Below are 13550 nucleotides of genomic sequence, written 5' to 3'. Positions count from 1 at the left end.
TTAACTTTTAGACTTTTCACAGTCTGACTGCGCACAGAAGACACAGAGCGGCTCGTTTTTCTACTCAAGACAACTTATACCAAGGTAAGTAAAGCGGACTGGACTATTCATGGTCGCTCAGTGTTGTCGTTCTGCTTTGCATTCCCGTGTATGGATATAGTCTGCAACCAGAACACATTGACTCGTGCTACACATCTTCTGTCCTGTCCCTTTCAACCTGTACATGATTCCTCTTCAAGTACTCATTGTCAACCACAGACTCAGACTCGGTCAATATGGAATGACACTGCTATTCATGAAAATGTCCAAAATCTGAGGGCATCCTTCAAGGATAGAACAAACTTGCAAGAGGTTGCCTGGAAGAGCTGGTAATTAGCAACTTAAACCTGGTTTAATCAATGGGGTGTGTCCTGCAATCACATCTGTAGCTGACCGCAGATGTGTTCACCTCCGTCCCTCCCTTAGTTGGATAGTTGCAACAAGGCACATTATGTGAAATCATCTTGTGTGGCCCATGAAAAACATCACATGAGCATGCAATATGTAATCCAAGCACATTTTATGTAGGCATTTTTTCTCTTCTAGAAAACGCGTCATCCTCCATCCCCTACAGCTGAAGCATAAGGGGACCATTTGAGCAAGAATGAAAGACTTGCACTGTGAGGTGGGGGGATCTTGGTAGCTGCCCCGTCCTAGTCCACTCTAGGAGGTTTCCAGCCTCTCACCGGCTGCAGTCCTGTTGCATCATAATGAGGCAACAAGCGAAAGGCCACTCTGGCACAGCTTCTGGCCCTGAACTTGTCTCACTAGGTTTTGCGCATGCTGATCTGGACCATCTCATCTGTTGGATTTTGTCAGTGATGCTTTTAAATCCTGTGTTTCATATACATTCCGGCGGTCCCTTCAGTCCCGGTGGGTTCCCAGAACATGCACATTGGTGCCCACGATCTCATCCCATTCTTTGTGTCTCGCAGCTTGTGCTTCATAGCTCTGGACTCATGGTGAAGTAGATATTTTCCTGACTCTGGCTAAGGTCTGTGCAGACTGCAACCTGGGAAATAAAGTATACAAGAAACAAGCATTGTACAGTAGGTTTCACATGTTTGAGTTGGAGCTATTGGCATTGTCAGTGCATAGCTTGACTTTTTTGTCACATTAATTGGTCAACTTTGTCGCATATTTTGGTCCTTCCTGCAACATAATCCCAGTGTTCCCGCATATAACTAAAGAACTAGTGGGACTACTGGAATATTTTTTTTAAACAAGGCCTATAAAACACAAACTACTCCCAGGTGCAAAACATTTTGACTTGGCAGTTGGTACAGGCGATACTGCTTGCAGGGCAATGAATAAATAGTTGTACTCCAAAGACGCGTGCTTACTGGATCACGGTCCCTTTACTGCAGTCTGGGGAGTCCAAGAAAACACCCATGATTTTTCACACACTCGCAGAAACACACCTCACACAATATTAATGATCCTCTGTCTTGAACTGAAGTATTAGTTATAAAATATTGACCATTGTACAGCATAATCAATTGTAAGCTCTCTTCCAGGTTAGTTTTATAAATACACCCACACACAGCTAGGTTTCACACTCAAACCTGTGTAGTTCATCTAGTCAGTCTACAAGTCCCAGAATGAAAGAACATGTACTAAGCAGATCAGAGTCCATATAATGTAAAAATGTCAAAATAACTCTAGCAACTAATGTTCTTTTTAGAGACAGAACGTACTTTTGTGTACTGCAAGCTTGGAGTCATCATTAGGTAGTGCACAGGGTTAAAATGCCTGCTGCAAAGAATATGTACTAAGATCAGAGTCCCTTAATGTATAAATGATACAACTGATTGTGTGCTCTGAGCACTGTGAGCGCCTTGGCAGCCAAGAGAAAGTGCTTTTGTCTAGTGGAAGCTTGGAGCCATCATAAGGTAGTGACCAGGGTTAATGTGCCTGCTGCAAATAGCGTGTACTAGGCGAATCACAACGTGCATGTAATGTAAAAGTGTCAAAGTAACTCTAGCAGTTTATGCTTTTTCTGGAGGGAGAACAGACTTTTGTCCAGTGGAAGCTTGGAGTCATGATGTAGAGCACGGTTAATATGCCTGCTGCAAAGAACATGTACTAAGCAGATCAGAGTGCATAGAATGTAAAAACTATACGGCCGATCAAGTTCATGCTCTGAGTGCTGTGAGCGCCATCCCAGCCACGGAGCGCAGACAAAAGAAAAAAGCAGTTTGCCCACGCTAAAGTATATCGGCAATCATGCAATTATCCCTGTAACCGGGTCGGTGCCCGAGGCGGTAACCAAACAGGCCCAAGCTGGGACAAACGTAAAGCATTTAGCAATGACATCAAGTGATTTTCGAAAGCCAAAGCCCACTAATGAAAGTCATGGGTATGAGGTGGGTGTGGTTAAAAGCCCACAATACTTACAACAGTTCATAGCTCTTGCGTGCTCGACCTAAGAAGGTATGTAATGTCCCGTTGCTCACATGTAGGGCCTATAGCTGTGGATGTGTACATGCTTGCGAACCTGCTTTGTTGAGTTGTATGTGTTAGGGTGTGTATGTATATGTACATATGTGTATATATATATATATATATATATATATATATATATATATATATATATATATATATATATATATATATATATAAAAAATACGGGAGTACACTGGTCGTGACGTCACATTTCCATAAGAAACAAAATATGAATAAACACAGAAATAAACGTAAAAAAGTTAATCCCACTAGACCAGGAGAGCTGTTGCTAAAGTTCTTGATTGCTCTTCAGAGTTTCCTGTCCTTATACTGTATTTATGAGTATTTTGCCTACAGCGCCAGCCCATCAGTGTCCTGCAGCGTGGGTTGAGAAATGCTGTTAGGTTATTAAACATTTATAATGCACAACACACTGCCTGGGGCACCTCGGAACTTGTTTTAGTACATTGTGGACCCTACACAATTAAAAAATACATTTATGGAACATAAAATGTGACACTCGCTCGTTCCTTGTTCCCAAAGTGATAATTACACCTAGTAATGACTCGTCTGCACCGGTGCATGATTTGGGGACAGGGGGGACTGCACCGTATCATCACATTAATTTATTACCATATGCCAAGCTTTATAAGCTACCACTTTCTTGTATTTAAAAAGTAACTTTTTTTTGCATGAATTGGTGGGTTTTATTTGTAAACTTTGAAAGTTAACCATCCCTTATATATGTTAATGCAGAGAGCTTTATCTTCTGTTAGACAGAAGCTATTTGTCATAGACAGGAGCCAGGTGGGTCCTCGCGTGGACTCCCTTTTCAAATGTCAAGGTAAACTTACACGAATGCCTCGCACATTGCCCTATTACATACAACAGTTTGCGGTAAGTCTTCATCTTTATGCTTCTAGTGGTGGGGAGGCTGAAGCTACCAATAGTGCAACAGGTGCAGTGACACCGGGGCCCAGAGCGCTGTGGACCCCTGATAATTCTGTATTTTTCCACCACAAGAGCAGTGAAAGGGCTCACTTTCTTTGCTTACGCCAGAGGTCCTGGCATTCTTGCTATGCTCCTTGACAAGGCCGCCTCAGTGAAAGCTCAGGACCTGCGCGGAGCTGGGTGCCTGGACGTCCATTTTGAAATGACGCGTGGATCACACTTTTTTCATTTAACCTGGGAGGTGGTATTGCCACGATTATATTGTTTTTAACTTATTTGAGAAGGCAGCATAAACTGTGCGGATTCCTTGGCAAGTGTACCTGTGGGATTCTTTAAACAGATCCCATGCGGGAGCCACTGTGTTCCGCCCTATTGCCTCCGTACTTATGGCTCAGTATAATTACAGATTTGTTCTGTCATTTTATTTTGGCTGCTAGAAGTATTCAAGAAATAAGATGGTCAAATTCAAGTTTGCAGAGTTTTGATATAAACTGTTAGAAGCCTTGACCCCTGTAAATCTTTGGATTTTCTGTTTTTTTAATTAATTGCGTCACAATTTTCTAGAGTGGTAAGTAACCACTTTATAGTAATTCAGCAGTCGAGCTAGAGAGAGTAGTTCCCATTTTCCGTAAATGTTTTCTTATTGCATTCTGAGCCATCTATTTAGTAGCTGTTTGTGTACTTTTATGTATGTGCTTCACATTACGGGGCTCCAGTATAGTCTACAGGGAGTGCAGAATTATTAGGCAAATGAGTATTTTGACCACATCATCCTCTTTATGCATGTTGTCTTACTCCAAGCTGTATAGGCTCGAAAGCCTACTACCAATTAAGCATATTAGGTGATGTGCATCTCTGTAATGAGAAGGGATGTGGTCTAATGACATCAACACCCTATATCAGGTGTGCATAATTATTAGGCAACTTCCTTTCCTTTGGCAAAATGGGTCAAAAGAAGGACTTGACAGGCTCCGAAAAGTCAAAAATAGTGAGATATCTTGCAGAGGGATGCAGCACTCTTAAAATTGCAAAGCTTCTGAAGCGTGATCATCGAACAATCAAGCGTTTCATTCAATATAGTCAACAGGGTCGCAAGAAGCGTGTGGAAAAACCAAGGCGCAAAATAAATGCCCATGAACTGAGAAAAGTCAAGCGTGCAGCTGCCACGATGCCACTTGCCACCAGTTTGGCCATATTTCAGAGCTGCAACATCACTGGAGTGCCCAAAAGCACAAGGTGTGCAATACTCAGAGACATGGCCAAGGTAAGAAAGGCTGAAAGACGACCACCACTGAACAAGACACACAAGCTGAAACGTCAAGACTGGGCCAATAAATATTTCAAGACTAATTTTTTCTAAGGTTTTATGGACTGATGAAATGAGAGTGAGTCTTGATGGGCCAGATGGATGGGCCCGTGGCTGGATTGGTAAAGGGCAGAGAGCTCCAGTCCGACTCAGACGCCAGCAAGGTGGAGGTGGAGTACTGGTTTGGGCTGGTATCATCAAAGATGAGCTTGTGGGGCCTTTTCGGGTTGAGGATGGAGTCAAGCTCAACTCCCAGTCCTACTGCCAGTTCCTGGAAGACACCTTCTTCAAGCAGTGGTACAGGAAGAAGTCTGCATCCTTCAAGAAAAACATGATTTTCATGCAGGACAATGCTCCATCACACGCGTCCAAGTACTCCACAGCGTGGCTGGCAAGAAAGGGTATAAAAGAAGGAAATCTAATGACATGGCCTCCTTGTTCACCTGATCTGAACCCCATTGAGAACCTGTGGTCCATCGTCAAATGTGAGATTTACAAGGAGGGAAAACAGTACACCTCTCTGAACAGTGTCTGGGAGGCTGTGGTTGCTGCTGCACGCAATGTTGATGGTGAACAGATCAAAACACTGACAGAATCCATGGATGGCAGGCTTTTGAGTGTCCTTGCAAAGAAAGGTGGCTATATTGGTCACTGATTTGTTTTTGTTTTGTTTTTGAATGTCAGAAATGTATATTTGTGAATGTTGAGATGTTATATTGGTTTCACTGGTAATAATAAATAATTGAAATGGGTATATATTTTTTTTTGTTAAGTTGCCTAATAATTATGCACAGTAATAGTCACCTGCACACACAGATATCCCCCTAACATAGCTAAAACTAAAAACAAACTAAAAACTACTTCCAAAAATATTCAGCTTTGATATTAATGAGTTTTTTGGGTTCATTGAGAACATGGTTGTTGTTCAATAATAAAATGAATCCTCAAAAATACAACTTGCCTAATAATTCTGCACTCCCTGTAAATCAGTGGTTCCCAACCTTTTGACTTCTGTGAAGCCCCACTTTTATCATTACTGGAACCTGGGGACCCCCACTGAATAATTAATGGAACCTGGGGACCCACCACCCTCATCCCCCTCCCCCTAAGCAGCCATTACTGGAAGCCGGGGACCCCGGCCTTAGCATTGTCAATGATTTGAACAATAAAACAATGCACAAAAAGTAGAGAAGCAAACATACATCAAACACATACACTAATTATAACACATTTTATTTCATTTACAAATATAATTTTTTCTTCTAATTTTAATAAGCTTGGAGCTTTTCTAAACTTAATTGAAGCCACATATCATCCAAACTGTATTCTGTTTGATGCACCCGCGCTGCTCCCACAAATCAATCTGAGGACACAAATTTAATTTTTAGCCTCCAATTTCAAATTACATGACATTTACAGTAAGTTTTAAAATGTTCAATTGTACTTTTAAACACTTTACTTCCGCTTCATGAATCTGTTAATGTTTAATTTTCTAAGCAGTCGCAGACCCTCTAAGGAGGCTTTGCGCACCCCCAGGGGTCCCCGCACCACAGTTGGAAACCACAGATCTGTTGGCTTATTATCTGTCACTTGTGTTTAAAACCCACCTCAGTAATTCCTAGATAGTATCCACACCCCCTTTGCAGTCAATTGATCATCTGTAAGGTTGGCATTGGTATTACTGATGTACAACTCCACTTCCCGGACACCCGATGGCCTCCCTCCTGGCCAGGGATCAGTTTCATACTCTGCCTGCATTACCAGCTGGAGTATTTCCCACCAGGTTGTTGCTGAAGCCTTTGAGGGCCCACGGAGAGTGATGGCGTTCTGCATTACGATGATGCTGCCTCCAGCCGCCCTCCCTACTAGGTTACAGATTGAATACAAATAGTGCAAATAGATTTTGCCACAACAAGTGCATCACAATTAACCAGGAATTAAGGCTATATGTTTGTACGGAACCATTATAGGGGGATACGCCTTAATTCCATAGGCAAATTAAGAGGGATCTAATTACCTAAGAGCAGTACTTAATTTGTTTAAAAAAAAAAAACACAAGTGCTGGGGAGCTTTTCAGGAGACCACTGAAGCTGACACCACGCATTGCCTCTTTCAGCACTCCTAATGACAATTCGGACTTTTTATACATTAAAAATGACTAATGCCAGCCATCCAAGCTACTCTTATAGCTGTAGGTGGCAGGTATTAGTAACTTGTAATGTACATAGAATTAGTAAACAACTTTTGTTGTCTTCGTCACAAAATTAGACAAGCAGCGCCACCATGTGGCTTTGCTGTCGTAAGTCCCAGTGTTGAAAATTAAGTGCTGAGACGAGCACCGGCGACCACCGGCTCAAATTAAGCACTGCAGGCTAAGAGGCACATCTCGGCAGGACGGGTTGGGCATTGTAGGTCCGGCACCCATGCGACGGTGGAGGTATGCAGTAGAAAATCAGTAGGGATGTGGATAGAGAGGAGCAATCATCCATTCCATTACATTGCAGCCTTGCGTGTCAGTGTTGGGAGGTTTCTTGAAGTAGGGATTCTTCGTACAAAGGATAGGTGTGGTAAGGAATACGCTGAAAAGCTGGGATACCAGTCGGAATCAGAAGGTTACAGGCATTTAGACAGATTCATAGTAACAATAGCAACAAACGGTCATGATTAACTAAAAACTTAATAATCAAACACCAGGATTCCAACAGTGTCCCGGATATGGGCAAGTATTGACATTTGACCTTGAGTTGTAATGTCACTCGTTCATACGACGCCTCCACCTCTCCTTATAGTATGAAACATTATTACATAGAAGAACCATAGCAAATGGTCTGAGAAAATTCTCACAATCGAATGAATCTAAGGTGGGGAGTTCATTAATCACCTGAGATACCCCGCAGAACTAAAACACAACGCCCCCGTACATTCTCAGCAGAAGCTTCCTTCAACTTCAATTCACTGCTTGACTGGAGAAGTGATATTCGTGTTATGGGTGATGGCGACCCTGAGCACACATACCTTTACTATTAATTGGAAGAAGCAGTCTGTATTAAATGTATTGGATTGTATTAAATACTATCCCTTCCACCGAGCCGCAGATGCAAGCACTAATAATGTGACTCAGATTCTCCTCTAGGGTTCTACAAACCACTCAACCCCCAAATGTGCAGCTTCATGTCATACAAAGGCCTTTGTATTTTCGGTATTTAAGTTGGACGTTCATTGACCTGACAAACCTGAAGGCATTTCTTAAATGAGTTACTTGGCGGTCCTGTTGCACCAATGTTCTTCCTTCATCGGGTCTGTCATCAGCAGGTTTCTGGGTGTGTCCCATCCCACCCTTGGTGAATGCATCCTTTCCTCACCAAGGCCTGCACTTCCAGTGACTGTCTCGGCAGCTCCTGCCCGCAGCCTGTGACCTGAGGCTGCGTCCACTCCCCCATCACGCTGCCCTCAATACATTCACCTGTTTCTCATTTATTTACAAGGGATTTCTGATTCTTTCATTTCCAGCATCGCCTTAGCCTGTGACCTAAATATTTACCTTCTCTTCTGAGAAAACTGCTCACTTAGAACATATTTTGATGTTACTTGTGGGCCTCGGAATGTCCTACAGGGAAGAGGTAATTGTGGATGTACAAATGCAATCAGCCCAGCCTTGCACAGCAGCTCAGGCGGTTCTGTAAGTCACCTACAGAAGCTACTTCCCTGGATGATCTACTTGCAGTGTTCACTTAAGTCTGTTGTAAACGCAGCAACTCCTTGTTTTTCCCAATGTTTTCTGCGTCCTTTACAAATGGAGGTCAAGGAAGCAAGCCAAGAGGGATGAGGAGCTGGCTCGGGTTCGCGACTTGGAGGCCTTCACATAGTTTGTTGTTTGGCGCCTCCACAGCTGTGCTGGACAGGCCTACTGCTGACCTAACTCTTCTGGTGTGCCACGACAGCGGTGTCCGCAGATGGTCTCCTTGAAGTATGTGCCTGGTCCATGGGTCCCTCCTTCACCATGTCTGCTTCTCTGTGTGGAGCTGCTTGCACGTTGCCTTTTAAGCGTTACTTTGCTAAGCCATGCTTGCAGGCGTTTCTTTGTCTGCTAAACCATGCTTGCAGGCATTTCTTTGCTAAGCCTTTGCTAGCAGGCGTTTCTTTGCTAAGCCTTTGCTAGCAGGCGTTTCTTTGCTAAGCCTTTGCTAGCAGGCGTTTCTTTGCTAAGCCGTGCTAGCAGGCGTTTCTTTGCTAAGCCGTGCTAGCAGGCGTTTCTTTGCTAAGCCGTGCTAGCAGGCGTTTCTTTGCTAAGCCGTGCTAGCAGGCGTTTCTTTGCTAAGCCGTGCTAGCAGGCGTTTCTTTGCTAAGCCGTGCTAGCAGGCGTTTCTTTGCTAAGCCGTGCTAGCAGGCGTTTCTTTGCTAAGCCTTTGCTAGCAGGCGTTTCTTTGCTAAGCCTTGCTATCAGGCGTTTCTTTGCTAAGGCTTTGCTGGTACACGTTTCTTTGCTAAGCCTTTGCTAGCAGGTGTTTCTTTGCTAAGCCTCTGCTAGCAGGTGTTTCTCTGCTTGCTAAGGCTTTTCTAGCAGGCGTTTCTGTGCTTGCTAAGGCTTTGCTAGCAGGCATTTCTTTGCTAAGCCTTACTAGCAGGCGTTTTTTTGCTAAGGCTTTGCTAGCAGGCGTTTCTTTGCTAAGGCTTTGCTAGCAGGCGTTTCTTTGCTAAGCCTTGCTAGCAGGCGTTTCTTTGCTAAGCCTTTGCTAGCAGGCGTTTCTTTGCTAAGCCTTTGCTAGCAGGCATTTCTTTGCTAAGCCTTTGCTAGCAGGCGTTTCTTTGCTAAGCCTTTGCTAGCAGGTGTTTCTTTGCTAAGCCTTTGCTGGCAGGCGTTTCTTTCTGAGGCTTTGCTGGCAGGCGTTTCTTTGCTGGCAGGCGTTTCTTTGCTGAGGCTTTGCTGGCAGGCGTTTCTTTGCTAAGCCTTTGCTGGCAGGCGTTTCTTTGCTAAGCCTTTGCTAGAAGGCATTTCTTTGCTAAACCTTGCTACCCAGAGAGCAGTTCTGCAGTGAGGCAGTTTGTTTGCGCTGGTATTGGAAGACTTCTAGATCACATGTGCTGGAATACAACCAGATTGACACTCGCCATCTCCAGCTGCTCTCGGGATACTGTGGTTGCTAGCCTCAGCCAAGAAGTCTGCGTCTCACCAGGACCAAGGACCAGGGGAGGATGTCCCATGGTAAGAGGTCTGTGGACACACGAAAGTGGCACATTCACTGCTGACCTGGTTCTTCCTTTAAGGACCTGTTTTCCAGTTGTGTAACTCTGGGTTGCCAGTAGGGGATATCTTTTTTAGCCATTGACTAGGAGTGTAAAAGGGAGCAAATAACTAAAGAAAATATGAAACTGCCTCATCCCTCTGTTTTTATTTATTTCAAAAAGTTTAAATTAACTTCAAACCACATATGACTGGCTGGTTGACTTGCAAAATATAAAAGCAGTTTCATCTGTCACGTGTAAATCATGTGTAACCAAAATTCAGTAGTGTCCCCACCCCTTCACCCCCCTCCACCAAACGACACAAGGTTCCTCCCTACAGATAATCTCATGCTGGCGGAGTCTGGGATGCCATTTTAGATTAGACCCAGCTATTTGCAAATCAGCCTTGACCCTGCTCCAGCAGGAACAGTCCAGCCCAACCTGCCAGCCAGGCCCTCTCTGAACCAGAACACAAACAAGCCAAGTCCGATTTTGGACTGAGTGGGGCTCCAGTCTGGTGTAGCTCGGTTCCAGTGGCACAGTGAGGACCCACTTCTGGGAATACCTTGGGTGTACACTTCTTTGTATACTTTAGTGTTGCCCTAGGTGGGATGGGCACGCACAGATGTGGGTCCCATGCACGCACAGATGTGGGTCCCATGCACGCACAGATGTGGGTCCCATGCACGCACAGATGTGGGTCCCATGCACGCACAGATGTGGGTCCCATGCACACTGCCTCACTGGAACCAAGCTACCCCTGGTTGATCAGCCCTTACGAGGGGGAAAGCGATCCTGTGTTGCTTGTGTTCTGCTCCAGGGAAGGCCTGGCAGTCCTGACTGGACTGTTGCTGTAGCAGGAGGGTCAAGACTGATTTGCATGTGGCTGAGACCCAACTAAGGTGGGCATTGTGCAAAACAACGATGGTCTGTGACGCAGCCTGGGTACTTAACAGTGGTTGGGATTAATTCACGCATTCCATGCACCATTTTTTTTGCGAGCTTTTTTGTATACTTTGAGCAGAAACCCAATACCAGTCCCAAGCTTACTTTCCATGCCCTTAATAGGGTCACTCCTGCTGGAGGTTAAGAGCCCTAGTTTATTGCAATACTCATATCGTTGGCCTGCCTGCAGGTAGCCCAATATAAAGACTGTATAATCACCACATTTCATAATTTTTTCAATGTTCTTAGTCTAATAATTGTTGAGTCTACAGATATTCAAGACCCTAGACTCCTGTATAAACTTGTCCTTGCTGTTGGAAAGTGGGGTCAAGGCCCTGACGTGGGTATGCATCACTCGCTACCTTGTCTGTCCTGGTTAGGTGGCCATCAGGTGGGCACGGACTGCAAGTGCTGTGGTCTAGCTAGCTGTGGTGTAAGGCATCCCAAGGCTGGCAGCATGTGTTCACACCCCTGTGTCTGTCCTGCTTTCTGGACAGAACATGGCCTTTTTCCACCTCCTGTTTGATTACTGACGCTCCTGCTTCCACTGCAGAGATAATTTGCCATAAGTCTTGTGAAATGGGTTTGGGAGTGGGTCGAAACCCAGACCGCCCAGGATGCTGTTGGCAGTTGCACGAGGGACCAGAAGTCACCCTGAGTTGAGGCTCATTGGACCATTCGAGTGCTCCTTCATTCTGTCTTGGTGCCTCTTGCCACCCCTGCTTTCATGCCACAGCCTCAAAAAGAACAGATGATGGGTGGAATGCTGAACAATGTCCGTCACCACCAGTCACAGATCTGAGCCTAAATCCATTGTGTTTTTGCTCACCACGCCATTCCAATTTGGACCCAGTTGTATGCAGATCAGTGTGGACCTTGCTCCCCATGGGGACCGTCTATCCTGAACTGCAAGGCCAGGTTTTCCCCAGAACTAAAACCAGCATCCTGGCACCAGTTTTGGGGTATCAGGCATCAACCCCTCATCAGCCAGGCTAGCCTAAATCTGGTGGCACATCCTGTCAGTGGAGGGCTGACACTTATCTTCCCCCACCACCCTTAGTTCAGCAGCTCATCACCTTTTCTATTGCTGTTCCAGGGGCCATCAGCTGAACTAACTCTGAGACCCCATAAGCCTTCTTCGTGAGCAGGCCTTCGCCAATCCAGCTGCTCAAGAGCGTAAACCCTATTTGAAAGGATTCTGACTTCTCATGCTCCAAATTGCATCATTCCTTAAATACCAGCAAAGGGATAACTATAGCTCAATATTCAGTCGTTGTGATTTGCAGTGTAGTGATGTAATATCCTGTGTGTGTTTGTAAGGAAGTTTGATAACCTTCAAGGAAAACAAATAAAACTGGTTATTGGCAGATACTTGCGTTAGGTAGGTAACACTTTGGACCTTTGGACAGCATCAGAACTTGTGATCTGCATGTTAGATTGTCAGCTCTGCAGCAAACGCCAAACCCACTGTGCTAAATTAGTTGAGCATGAGATCTTAAGGTTACACGCAGTGTTGTGCAGAGAGCAGGTGAACCCTCAAAGTAATTCTATAATTTAGGTCTTTGCCTGAGTGACTAGCTAATTGTTCCTCGTGCATTAACCATCTGAACTGTCTTGCCAGTACTACAGCCTGAGAGGAGTTTGTCTACATCAAAATCTCTTCAGCAGATGCCTTAACATAAGACATTTTACTAGCAGAGACATTTGGCTGCCATGTATAGCTTTCAAAATAGCTCAGTGGCCCATGTTCTCCTGTGATAGCCTTGGACAACTTGAAGCTTCCAATTTGACCTCATCTTGCGGCCAGCTCAGATTTTCATCCTTCTAGCTTGAATTAAAGAGCCACCACTGGTTTGCATGATAGCTGGTTTGGATGGGGGAATGACTTCTATTAATAACTGCTAGGGGCTTGTAAATAATAGTGCCGTATGTATTTACACATGTACCAAATGAGCAGCGGCGTGTTTTACTTCACTCAATAGGTTCTTAAACCAGTCCTTGCAGGATCTGTTGTCCAGCCGTGCTCCATGGGAGGTGTACTCCAGCCGTGCTCCATGGGAGGTGTACTCCAGCCGTGCTCCATGGGAGGTGTACTCCAGCCGTGCTCCATGAGAGGTGTACTCCAGCCGTGCTCCATGGGAGGTGTACTCCAGCCGTGCCCCGCATGGCGGGGTGTACTCCAGCCGTGCCCCGCATGGCGGAGTGTACTCCAGCCGTGCCCCGCATGGCGGGGTATACTGCAGCCACGCTGCCCAGCAGGTTTAGTACAGAAAGACTGGCTCTGCCTCCTTAGCACATTGCATCCCTTTGGTCCACTTGTTGGGTCACTGCATAAAGCAGGGGTCTTGCGCCACACAGTACATTTGCATCCACAGAGGCACGTTACCTCTTGGGTGACTCATCTGAGCCTTGCAGGTTGCCATGGAAGGAAATGACAGGCTTGGGCTAGAATCTGTCACTTGTGTGGCGTGGACAAAAATACCAGTTCTGCCTCCACTCTGGACAGGTGATTAATATATAATTTAGTTTCAGAAGATGAGACCTTTAACGCAAATGTGCTTGATGTTCTGGTCATTGTTCTATGAGGCGGGAGGTGTGTCGAGCAGGATCCTGCAGAAACCTGCAGGTTGGAAACATTTGA

At 45.1% G+C, this 13550-nt stretch overlaps 1 protein-coding gene across 3 annotated transcripts in view; it reads left to right on the top strand.

The window, feature by feature from the left end:
- LPP (LIM domain containing preferred translocation partner in lipoma) overlaps window positions 1-13550 on the top strand; it is a 657734-nt gene that overhangs the window by 258489 nt on the left and 385695 nt on the right. For all 3 annotated transcript variants that reach the window (XM_069212799.1, XM_069212797.1, XM_069212798.1), the window contains one exon: window positions 12-84. The gene's annotated coding sequence lies outside the window, so the exon portion shown is untranslated. The remainder of the gene's footprint in view (window positions 1-11; window positions 85-13550) is intronic.

The sequence above is a fragment of the Pleurodeles waltl genome, chromosome 11 (assembly GCF_031143425.1).
Source record: "Pleurodeles waltl isolate 20211129_DDA chromosome 11, aPleWal1.hap1.20221129, whole genome shotgun sequence".
NCBI lineage: Eukaryota > Metazoa > Chordata > Amphibia > Caudata > Salamandridae > Pleurodeles > Pleurodeles waltl.
Note: the sequence above shows the minus strand (reverse complement) of the source record. Positions and strands in the feature narration are given on the sequence as shown.